This window comes from Gracilinanus agilis, chromosome 4 (genome assembly GCF_016433145.1).
Source record: "Gracilinanus agilis isolate LMUSP501 chromosome 4, AgileGrace, whole genome shotgun sequence".
NCBI lineage: Eukaryota > Metazoa > Chordata > Mammalia > Didelphimorphia > Didelphidae > Gracilinanus > Gracilinanus agilis.
The window spans coordinates 355,569,553-355,581,379 of NC_058133.1; positions in this window are offsets into that span (position 1 = coordinate 355,569,553).

Below are 11,827 nucleotides of genomic sequence, written 5' to 3' on the forward strand. Positions count from 1 at the left end.
CTCCCAATTCTAGGCCTGGCTCTCAAATCCATTGAGTCACCTAGCTGCCCCTGTCATCATTATTTTATTTTGAAGCACAATCTATATGATTGTAGATGTAGATAAAGCCTTCAAAGTCAAAACCTCAACTTAAAGAATGACAAAACTGATTTTTTAAACCTTTAAATTAAGTAAACTAGTATCCTAAATAAAAAAATATAAATAAATGAGAAAACTGAGGCCCCGGGAGATTTAATCACTTCTAGAAGGTTGTAAGTCTCAAAGGTAGGATTTGAACCCAGAGCTTCTCAGACACACCCCCACCCCCACACACATACACAATAAGAGTTCTTTCCATTGTGCCATAATTCCTCTAAATTGTCAACTCTTTGGGGCTAGCCAAGATGATGATTGGGAGAGACACTGATGCAGAGATTTTCAGCCCAACCATTTAAGCAGGAAAAAGGATTCACTTGCTACCCAAGCCAATTGGGGGGAGGCTGGAGTCTGGTATGCACACTCTAGATGGGGAATCATGCAGGCAGAAGGAAGTCACTAAACTGACATTCAAAGGGCAATCTGTTAGGTAAAAATTCTATCCTTTTAGCAGCGGTTGTGTGAACATGAATACTCTGCTCTCGCTCCAAGTGGCTGGTTGTGACAACATAATTAGGGGGACAGTGCCAGCTGCAAATGGAACCACTGAGGCATCTCCTATTTGCACACACGAACACATGCAAAGTTGGCAGCTCAGAGGGATCTAACGATTGAATTGTCAATGTGGCTCGCTCCCACTGGTGGAACCCATTGCCTGCCGCAGGAGGACCCTTGAATAGGGGACTGGTGGGCCAAACCTCTTGATTAGCTGTTAGCTGCAGATTAGGGCCAGCTTTGTCTGCAGTTCCGGATCCCTGATTGGGCTCGAGCTTTCCCCTCCCGGTGTGCCCCCTCCCCCAAGGAGTAGGGAAGTTGGGGAGGGAAAAGGGGCCAGATGGGGAAGAAAACTGTTCTCTAAAGGCCATCTCTAGGAAGTAGGTCGGGTACTTCGGAGATTAAAGGAGCACGCTTCATCCCTGCGTGCTGGAGGCTGGGACAAGGAGTGGGACAATTAGGAGGAATTAAAAGGCCAACAAGTAGCCTAGATTTATCAGCATTAATTGTCTATTGTCAGGAAAGAGCTCATCTTAGAGATCTGGGGCTTCTGCCTTAATCCTAATACCTTTAATGGACTCTCCGTTGGGGGAGTCATAGAGTGTGTCCCCTTAGTTCTGGGGCTGCTCTTCTAGAGGTGGATTGGAGGGTGAATCCTTGGAAGGAAGATGTGCGTGGGGGGCGGGGGCTGGATTTCTTCCCAATTCTTTCTCTTGTCTATACCTGAAGTGGAGAAGATGGGGGGGGGGCGGGTTGGGGACAGACTTGAAGGGACTAAGTGAACCTTAACCCTTTACTGCCTCTTCCTCAATGAGTTCCTTCAGGAAACAATAGACTGCTGATAAAGACTAGATAAGCCCGGACTCTGTGGCTCAGACAGTCTCCACACTGTCTTAATTTTTTAAAGGTTTTCTGGATTATGGGAAGCAGAAACCTGCTAGGTGAAAGAGAAAGAAAATGGCAGCTTTGAAAAGAGGAATTTTTTTCCAATGAATTATTCATTGGATTCTTTGTCCTTAATTCTTCAAGGTCAGTCTGTGAGCATTTATTAAAGCCCTACTAAGTGCTAAACACTGGGAAAGCGAATAGAATGAATGAAAACAATCTCTACTTGAAAGTTTGCATTCTTAAAGGCCTAAGTGCTAGGCCCTGGGAAATCTGATAGAATAAGGAAAACAATTCCTATTTGAAAGTTTGCATTCTTGGGGGCAGCTGAGTAGCTCAGTGGATTGAGAGCCAGGCCTAGAGAAGGGAGGTCCTGGGTTCAAATGTGGCCTCAGACACTTCCCTGCTGTGTGACCCTGGGCAAGTCACTTGGCCCCCATTACCTACCCTTACCACTCTTCTGCCTTAGAGCCAATACACAGTCAGTATTGACTCCAAGACGGAAGGTAAGGGTTAAAAAAAAAAAAAAAAGAAAGTTTGCATTCTAACAGCAGAGACCAGGCTGTGTGTGTGTGTGTGTGTGTGTGTGTGTGTGTGTGTGTGTGTGTGTTCACATGCACAATTTTTTTAGTTTCCCCACCTGGGCTCTTTGACAAATGTGTGTGTGTATGTATATAAACACACACACACACACACACACACACATATGGTGGCTTGAGAGAGAGAGGATGCTTACTGCTGAGGGGCTCAGGAAAGGTAGAATCTGATGGTGCTCCAGCTATATCTTGAAGGAAGAGGAGGAGGAGGAGGAGGAGTTGATAAAAGAGTGCCTTTCTGACATAGAGGAGCTGCCATTGCAAAGGCATGAGAAAGAGACACAATCCTTCCTGTGAAGGAACAAAGTTTGGCCAAATAGTGTAATTTAGGAATGAGGGAAATGAAGCTGAAAATATAGTTTGGACAAGGTTGTGAAAGGCTTTCAAAGCTAACTCGAGGTGTTTCTATTTGACTCTAGAATCAGTTGTTGCTGCTCATTTAGATCCAACTTCCCTGACTCCATTTGGGGTTTACTTGGCAAAAATGATCGAATGGTTTGCCATTTTCTTCTCCAGCTCGTTTTAGAGATGAGCAAACTGAAGCAAATGGGATTAAATGACTTGTCTAGGGTCACACAGCTAGTAAGTCTTAGGACAGATTTGAACTCTGGTCTTCCAGACCTGACTCACCCCATTCCATTCACCCTTTGGATGCCCCTGGACATATTAGGGAGCCATTAGAGCCTGGGTAGAGATGTGATCAGATCAGAATTGTACTTCAGGAAAATCACTTTGGCCTTAGAGAAGCAGTCAGAATGACTGAAGAGTGCACTAGTAAGAAGAGAGGCATTTCAGAGCCTGATACTGTTTTAATTCTTTTTTCCAACTTCCCCATCCCGGCCTCCCCTCGGTCTCTTTTATTTTTTTTTCTTTAAAAACCTACGGGTTTGCATACAAAGGATACTATAAAAACCTTTGAATGTATGCTCCTTGAGGTCAGAGAATGTGGGTATTTTTGCATTTCTTTTTAGTCCCTGGATTTAGCTCTTTTCTTAGCCCTTTAGATAATCTTAAGGTGCCTTTCTTCTTGGCTTGAGGGTAAGATCATTTGCTTTTCTCATTGTATTTTAAGTCAGTTGGCATTTGTTAAAAGTGTCTACTAAGTGCCACATCCTGTGCATCTTAGTCCAGAGCTTGGCACCTAGGAGGGGCATAATGAATTCTTTGTCATTCATTCATTCAAAATACCACACTTAAAAAAAACCTTTTAGTTCAATAAACCTGATGAAGTTCCAACAATATGCTAGGCAAACAGAAAGGAAAAAAAAGGAAAGATCACATAGTCCATGTCCTCTTGAATAGCCCTAATCAGACAGTGTACTAGAGAAAGTATATAAAAAGTGGCATAACCACCCCACTCTTCACTCTCCATCTATACCTTTCTCCAACCCCATCTAAGGAGTAATGGAGAGTGAGTTGGAATTGGGCCCCAGGAGATCTAGAGACTAGTCCTGTGACCCTGAGTAAGTCACATCACCAATTCATACTTGGGCTTCTCTCTTTGTAAAATAAAGAGATCTGGACTGGGTGATTATTAAAGTCCCTTCCAATTTCAAATCCTTTGATTTTCTTTCTATCACTAGTTCAATCACTTAACCAAATCTTCCTTGAATGTTGAGATTTTCTAAAGGAACATTGCCCCTCATGGCTGAAGGTCTCAAACCTTTGGACACTTTTGCTACACTCCCATGATAAGCTAGCTGTTCAGCTTCTCTTTCAAATGCCAGAAGAGAATTCCTGGGCTTCTCTGTTATATACATAAAAATCCTTTGTGGTGCCCCCTCGAACATCTATCATTCTTCTTAAAACCTAGTTTATTCCGCCTGACTATACCAACTTAAGAAATGACCCGAATTGCATCTTTCCTTTTCTCTTTCCCCTGGGCTAGCTCTTCCCTCCAAAATCCATTCTTGTCTTCCAGTGAAAATAGTAATAACAATCATAATGAGATTAAATGTTAATATAGTGCTTTAAAGTCTACAAAGGACTTTAAATACATTCTCTCTCTCTCTCTCTCTCTCTCTCTCTCTCTCTCTCTCTCTCTCTCTCTCTCTCTCTCTCTCTCTCTCAAACCCCTACTTTTTGTCTCAGTACCAACTCTTAAGAGAGAAGGGCAAGGGCTGGGCAAATGAAGTTAAGTGAGTTGCCCAGGGTGACACACCTAGTAAGTATCTGAGGCCAGGTTTGAACTCAGGTCTTCCCAACTCCAGGCCTGGTGCTCTATCTACTGTGCCACCTAGTTATCCTTCATAATTCTTTCATTTAATCCTCTCAATGATCTGGGGTGGGTACTACCAGTATTGGAATTGGGCCTGGACCTGTGATTTCATGGTTTCTAAGAAGTTTCCAGATATGGAAACTCCTACCAGTGCAAATACAATTTAAAGAGTCTGTCGACGTGGAATCTAGAGACCCCAAACTTGTGGCCTAGTGAGATCTGATGAACCCCAAGTTTTAGGAATAGCTTGTAGGTTGGAGACCCCCAAAGCTTGTGCTTGTTCCCCGTTCCCATGAGAATCCACCCTGAAGGGAATCTCAGGCTAGCAGTTGCAGACTGAAGGACCCTAGGGTAAAAGCTAAGTGATTCTTTTGCCTTAGAAACTTCTCCCATTGTACCACATCTCACTTGATGCCCTGCCTACTGAACTAAAGAGTCACTTAGCCTTTACCCTAGGGTCCATTATTTAGTCTGCAACTGCTAGCCAGAGATTCCCTTCAGGGTGGATTCTCATGGGAACGGGGAACAAGCACAAGCTTTGGGGGTCTCCAACCTACAAGCTATTCCTAAAACTTGGGGTTCATCAGATCTCACTAGGCCACAAGTTTGGGGTCTCTAGATTCCACGTCGATAAGTCCTTGAGAATTCTGAAAGGCTAAGTGACTTGCCCAGGGTCACAGAGTCGTCATATAAGGGAGATGGTTCTTGAACCCATTTCTTCCAGCTTTGAAGGCCACTACTTTATACTGGCTTTCACAGATATCATTTTCCCCATTTTGTGTGTGTGTGTAAAAACCAAGGGTCAGAGAGTTTACAGGATTTCAGGAATGTGTCCTGGTACAATGAAAAGAATACAGCTTCTAGTACATTCAAATTCTTGTTAATAATTCTTGTCACGCTGCTATGTAATCTAGGAGGAAGAGGGAGAAGTTAGATTTACATGGCCGTTGAGGTTCCTTCTAGCTCTAGATAGAGGCTTTGGGTACCCAGACACTAGTCAGTGTCCAAGTCCCATTTGCATCTAGCTCTTCCTGACTTCATTCTCAGCACTCTGTATCATAGATAAGGAAATTCTAAAACCCTCAAAATAAAATGACTTCCTCTAATCTGCACATAATTCATTTGTGACAGAGCTGAGATTAGTTTGTAGGTTTCCAGGATTCTAATTCCAATGAACTCTCCATTACATCAAAGATGGAGTTGAGAGTAGGGGGGGAAGGAAAGGGAGCACAGATGGAAAATTAGAGCAGCTGGGGTAGTTTAGGCCATTTCATAGACACCTTTCTCTAATTCTGGCATACTACTAGCCTGAAGTGTATAGGGGTTCTGAGGACTAGCACTTTTGGTGTGGGGGCTCTCCATGCCCTTTTTGGGGCTGCTCATCCACCTTTGGTTTCCACCTTGCACCCCAGTCTAAACTGGCTTCAAGAAGTTGTAGCATGTGCAGAGGCATAGGCTAAATCAGGTTGAGAGGCACCAACAGGCTTCAAACCCACTTTCGTGTTAGGGGGAATGTCTACCCCAAGCATGTGAGGACTTCCCTGGGCTTCAGAATGGACCAATAAAAACAATTCGATCCAGTGGCCATGAAGGTGATTGAAGTAGGCATTGGTGGAGCACTAAGAGCTTAGTTGGACCTCAAGAATACACTGCATCCAGGGCCATCACCGTTCTGACTTGCCACTGGACTTCAATGACTTTAGAAGAGAGTGAGGATGACAACTTTATGCAACTCTTCCTCATTTAAATATAATTCATGCCAGAGAGAAGATACTACTCACTGATGCCACTAGTCCTCTTTGAAACTAAGAGCAAACAGCTAATAGATTATGGGGCAGCTAGGTGGCACAGTGGATAGAGTACCAGGCCTAGAGTCAGAAAGACTCCTCATCCTGAGTTCAAATCTAACCTCAGACACTTAGTAGCTGTGTGATGTTGGACAAGTCACTTAATCCTGTTTACCTTACTTTCCTCATCTGTAAAATGAGCTGGAGAAAGAAATGAGAAAACCATTTCAGTATCTTTGCCAATAAAATTCCAAATTGGGTCATGAAGAATCAGATTGGACAGAACTACAAATTAGATTATAAAGTCTTTGAGGACACTGACTTTGTTTCTTTGGCTCTTTTTCTCTCCAAAGGCTTAGCATATTCTTGGTGCTGAATAAATGTTAATTGAATGGAACTAAAAGAAAGCTAAAAGCTTCCAAGTAGGGGACATTTGGCTCCTCTTCTTGAAGCACCCTTTGTATGCAAGATTATAGACATTTCAAAGAAAAAATAACCCTTACCCCCAAAATGGGGAAGGTGGAGCTAGGGCAAATGTTAGGGGCAAGTGAGGGGGGTAGGATTGTGTCTCTCCGAAACCTGCTTTTCCACCAATGTAGCTTTGAGGGAGGAAGCAAAGGAAAGTAATTTACTTGCTATTCAGTAGGGGGGGAAATAACTTAAGATGATTTTTTTTCCCCTCTAACTTCTGCTTCATATAAGCCCAAGAAACCTTTTAGTAATGAAAATAGTGTTTGTGACTCAGTATCTTAAACCAATGATTGATTCTTGTACTTAGAGCAATCCCTAAAAATAGCTCTGAAATATGTATTTACCCCATTTATCTCTTTTCCCATTTCTCTTAGTATTATTCTCTTTTTTTACCTCTTGTTTTTAATATATTTTTGACATATCATCCTATACAGTTTGTCACTGTACCCTTGAAGTATACTTGTTCTAACTACCCTGATGATAATAATAATTTTAAGAGTTACCAAGATCATCTTTTCTTATAGGAATATAAATCATTGAACTTAAAAGAATTTTTCCCCTTTCTTAATTACCTTTAGGTGATTCTCTTGAGTTCTGTATTTGGGCATCAAGTTTTCTATTTAAGTCAGGTCTTTTCTTTAGGAATGCATGGAAGTCTTTTATTGTATTAAATGATCATACTTTCTCCTATAAGAATATAGTCATTTTTACTGGGTAGTTGATTCTTGGTTGTAGACCCAGTTCCCTTGCTTTCTAGAATATCATATTCCATGCCTTCCGGTCCTTCAGTGTGGATGCAGCCAGGTCCTAAAAATAGCTGGATACCTGAAAGATCTAGATAAGTGACTTTGTGCAAGTAACAACTTCCCTGGATCTTAGTTTATTCATCTGTGAAATGAGCACATTAGATTGGGTGAACTATAATTTCCCTTTCAGTTCTTAGAATCCATTGATTCTGACTCTATAATTTGGTGAGGAGGGGATGGGAAGGCCTAGTGACTTCCAGTTTGAACCTCATTTGGGCATCTGGAAATTGGGCAGTGTCCAAGCCCAGAAAGTCCCACATTCTTTCATTCCCAGTGTTCAGGTTTACTTTGGCCTCTTCTCTTCCTCTAAATAGAGAAAGTTGGTTTCTCAGCATTGGTTCCTTTCTCTTCATCTTCCCCTTGTAGCCTTAAACCTTAAGTAACTTCTATGATCCATTATTTCACTTCTTTCTTCCCCTTTGACTCTCAATCAAAAGATCATAGATTTAAAAGTCATCTAGTTCAACTCCTCATTTTCTAGATGAGGACTCTAGAATTTACCTGGAGGGTAAAAGGATTTGCCTGAAATCACACAGATGCATATCAGAGACAGGATTCAAACCTAGATCCTTTTCTTCCAAATCCATTCCCATTTCCACTCTGTTACCACTCTCTTAAAATAAGATACTGAATAGCTATCCATTACCCATATTTATCTCAAATGAAAAGAAAACTAGCAGCAATGCAATGATCTAGGACAATTCTGAGGGACTTATAAGAAAGAACTCTACCCACTTTCAGGGAAAGAACTGTGGGAATAGAAATACAGAAGGAAGACATATAATTGATCACATGGTTCAATGGGAATATGATTGGGGATGTTGACTTTAAATGATCACTCTATTGCAAATAGTAATAATATGGAAATAGGTTTTGAACAATGATGCATGTAAAACTCAGTGGAATTGTTTGTAGGTTCCAGTAGGGGGGAAGGAGGAGGGGAAGGAAAGAACATAAATCATGGAATCATGGGAAAATACTCTAATTAAATAAACTATGGAAAAAGAAAAATTAAAGAAAATTAAAAGAAAATTGCAGATTTCCCCATAGGTGATAAAAGCTATATTTGTTATTTTATGGGATATAACAATTCTAACTTGGAATTTTAAAGTTAGAAGTAAATGCTAAAGTGGTAGCTTGGTGATTCAGTGGAGAAAAGAGCCAGACTTAAAGATGAGAGGTTCTGGATTCAAATTTGGCTTTAGATAGTTCCTAAGCTATGTCAGCCTAGGTGAGTCCACTTAACCCTAACTGCCTAGCTCTTACTGTTTTTCTGCCTTGGAACTGATACTTAATACCTATCCTTAGGCAGAAAATAGGGGTTTAAAAAAAAACCTCGAATATGCATCAAAACCTTATTCTTTGGATTATCCTAAGGGTACTGATACAAATGTGATCTTTTCAATCACTGAGCCTCAGTTGATGAAAGAAGTTTTGTACGTATTTTGAAAATTGACTAAAGTATTGTATAGCACAAGAAAGTAGTGTTTATGTCGAATTTTCATTTTTAAAATTCCCATTTTAATGTCATTAACATTTCAAGCATTGGTTTATGTTTGTAGCATCAATACTTTTGCTGTTATTTATGCCTTAAACCTGCACTTAAGACTTTGGGACACCCCGTAGTATAAGGTTCTTGGATGTAACACTTCTCATCCCATCTATATTTCTAGGGAGGTGCATGTCTCCTTTGAAAATCAGGTCATTTTTTTATTTGGAGGCCTTCCAGGTAGGATTCGTTTCCATCCTTTTATCTAAGAGGTCTGGCTCAGAGATCAGAGTCTCTAGAATCAAAATTTCAGTCCTTATTTTTTTGTTTGTTTATTTTTTCTGTTATTGTTGTTGTTGTTGTTTTAAACCAAAATATCTGGCTGGGTTGGAGAGCCTTGTCACCGGAAGGGAAATGTTCTATTTTTAAACTTTGTTTCACTCATCACCAAACTGGTTCATGCACGTAAATCATACCAATGACACATATACAGAATTGCGCTCTAGAGTGTGTCATACATTCTCTCTCGTTCATGCACACATACTTGCTCCCCTTGTCAGCTTTGAGGGGGAAGAATGCAGGCAAGCAGGCAGAAAGTCAAGTCGTTTCGATTTAGAAAAGGCTGTTTGAGTTTAAAAATCTAGTGTCCCACTAGGAGTCAGGGCCCTTAGTTCTCAGCCTGGCTTTTAAGACATGTGGGAGGGCTTCAAAGGCCCCCATGCCCTTCTCTTCCTAGGAAAGGCTGCAGTTGGTCCCCAAATGTTTACCAGCATAAAGATGCCCTAACCTACAGGAAGTGGGAAAAGGGGAGGGGGAAGGGGAGGGTCAAAGCAGAGGGTGGGAGGGGGTTTACGCTTGATGTGGTTAGTCTGTCATTGACCTTGTTTTGGTAAAGAAGGGTTGAATTCGAAAATGAGACCACATTTCATCTTGGGCGCATTTCATCCCTCTTTTGACTTGCTTTGGAAAGTTTTTGTGTGTGTGTATGTGTGTGTTTTTTTTTCCTTTTGGAGCCAGCTCTGCAGATTTGGTTCTCAGTTCCATTTAACTCAATAGTCCTCTCTTCCCATCCATCCTTTTGCTCACTGATCATAGGCCCCTCTGAGCAAGCATATGCTCGCCTGTCCCCACCAGAAGACTTGAAAATTCTGTGGCAGTAGCTGGAGCTGAGTAACATCAGCTGTGGTGATAGCATCAAAGAAAATGGATGGGGATTTCTGAGATCAGAGCTGTTTAGGCCATTCATGACTTGCTGCCAACCTGAGAGCAACAAAGAGAGAGCTCTGCCTGAGAAATGCTGATTAATAAAGTAATTGAGGTTTTGGGTGCCCTTTTTTTTCTTTGTGAACCAGGAGGGGAGGGGGAAATGCCATGACTAAAAAAAGCACCAAATTATGACTTCAAAATGAACATTTTGAAACATAAAAGTTCGGACAAAGATAACTTTTGAAAGGCCTGCCTATGCGGTGATAAAACAACTAGATGGCTTCTCTCTATGTCAAACTATTTTTAATGCCTTTCTAAAGAGATAGAGGGTCAAGAAGTCACTCATTACCCACTGCCTTTTATTTTCTTCACAAAACAAAACAACAACCTTCTGCTGTTTTAAATGGACTATTTGGAAGGTGTTGGGATTTGATTCTAGGTTTGTCAGTTATCTGGACTATTTGGAGGTATTAGAATTTGATTCTAGGTTTGCCAGTCATCTGGACTATTTGGAGGTGTTGAGATTTGATTCTAGGTGTGGGTGCCATCCTTAAAGATCGATGAATTCCAAGTCAAAAGAATTGGGCCCGTAATCCCACCATGTGATCCTGGACAAGTCATTTCCACCCCATCGACTTTTGTAAAATGTGATAATTGTATTCATTTCTAAGGCAGCCTCTACCAATAAATCAATGCTCCTTTGATCCTCCAAAATGGAAAAAAGAAAGGTGGTTGAGTTGGGTCGGTATTCTCCTCAGTGATAAAACAAACCCTAGAGGGAGTCCCCATATTCCTGTACTCCCTTGCTTTATCATTTCCACCCCTTAAGGGCTACAGTTCTACTTGTAGCCCTGTCCAGCTTAGCTGAAACAGCTGGAATTAATTTCAGGGTTGCCTGAGTAAGCCCTACAAAGGTATTTGAAGTGTGCGTCCTCCCTAGACTCAAGCCCTTTTCACCGCCTCTGAAGGTGAGTGCAGGCTGATATTAATTAACAGTGAGTTGAATCACTGGCATCCTCCAGTCATTGAAGTAAATATTTGCCTTAAAACAGCCAAGCCCTCCCACCACCCTCCAAATGTTGTTTTTTTTTTTTTAAAGACCCACCATTTTCCTGTTCTTTTACTGTATCAGATGGACTTAAATAGCCCCTGAATGGCATGTGTGACCTAAGAACAGATTTAATGCTAAAAGGGAAGTGAAAAGCTCTCCCAACATCTGCATCTCAAAGTGAGACTGTGTTTTAATAGAAGGCCTGCCTCCAGTATGACTACATTGTTTTTCTGTCCAATGTGGCTCTGACTCAGCATCAGTTAATTAACCCTCCCAAGGAGGCTGGATTTCTCTGGTTTAATTATCATCTTCAGAGCTTTCTGAGATCTCTTTTAGGAAGTGTTCATTCAGTTTTACACCCCTACCACATCTCCCAAAGGAGGGCTGTGACTCTTCTAAGGAGCCAGCGTCCCCTGTGGTATTTCATGCTATAGCAGATAAACCAGGGTGCTGAGGGCAACTTTCAGCTCTACTAATATCCCCTGGTAGGTGTTGATTAGAGCCTGTCCAAGACCTTTAGACACAGATGCCATTCTCAAATGGAGGAAGCCTGCTTCACTTTTTAGCTGTCAGATCCATAGAAAAGTTTTGTTTTGTCAGGGTTTTTTGTTTGTTTGTTTGTTTGTTTTGCTGTTTTGATTTAAAAAAAAAAAAGGAAATATATATAGGCACAATTGTGATTGTGAGT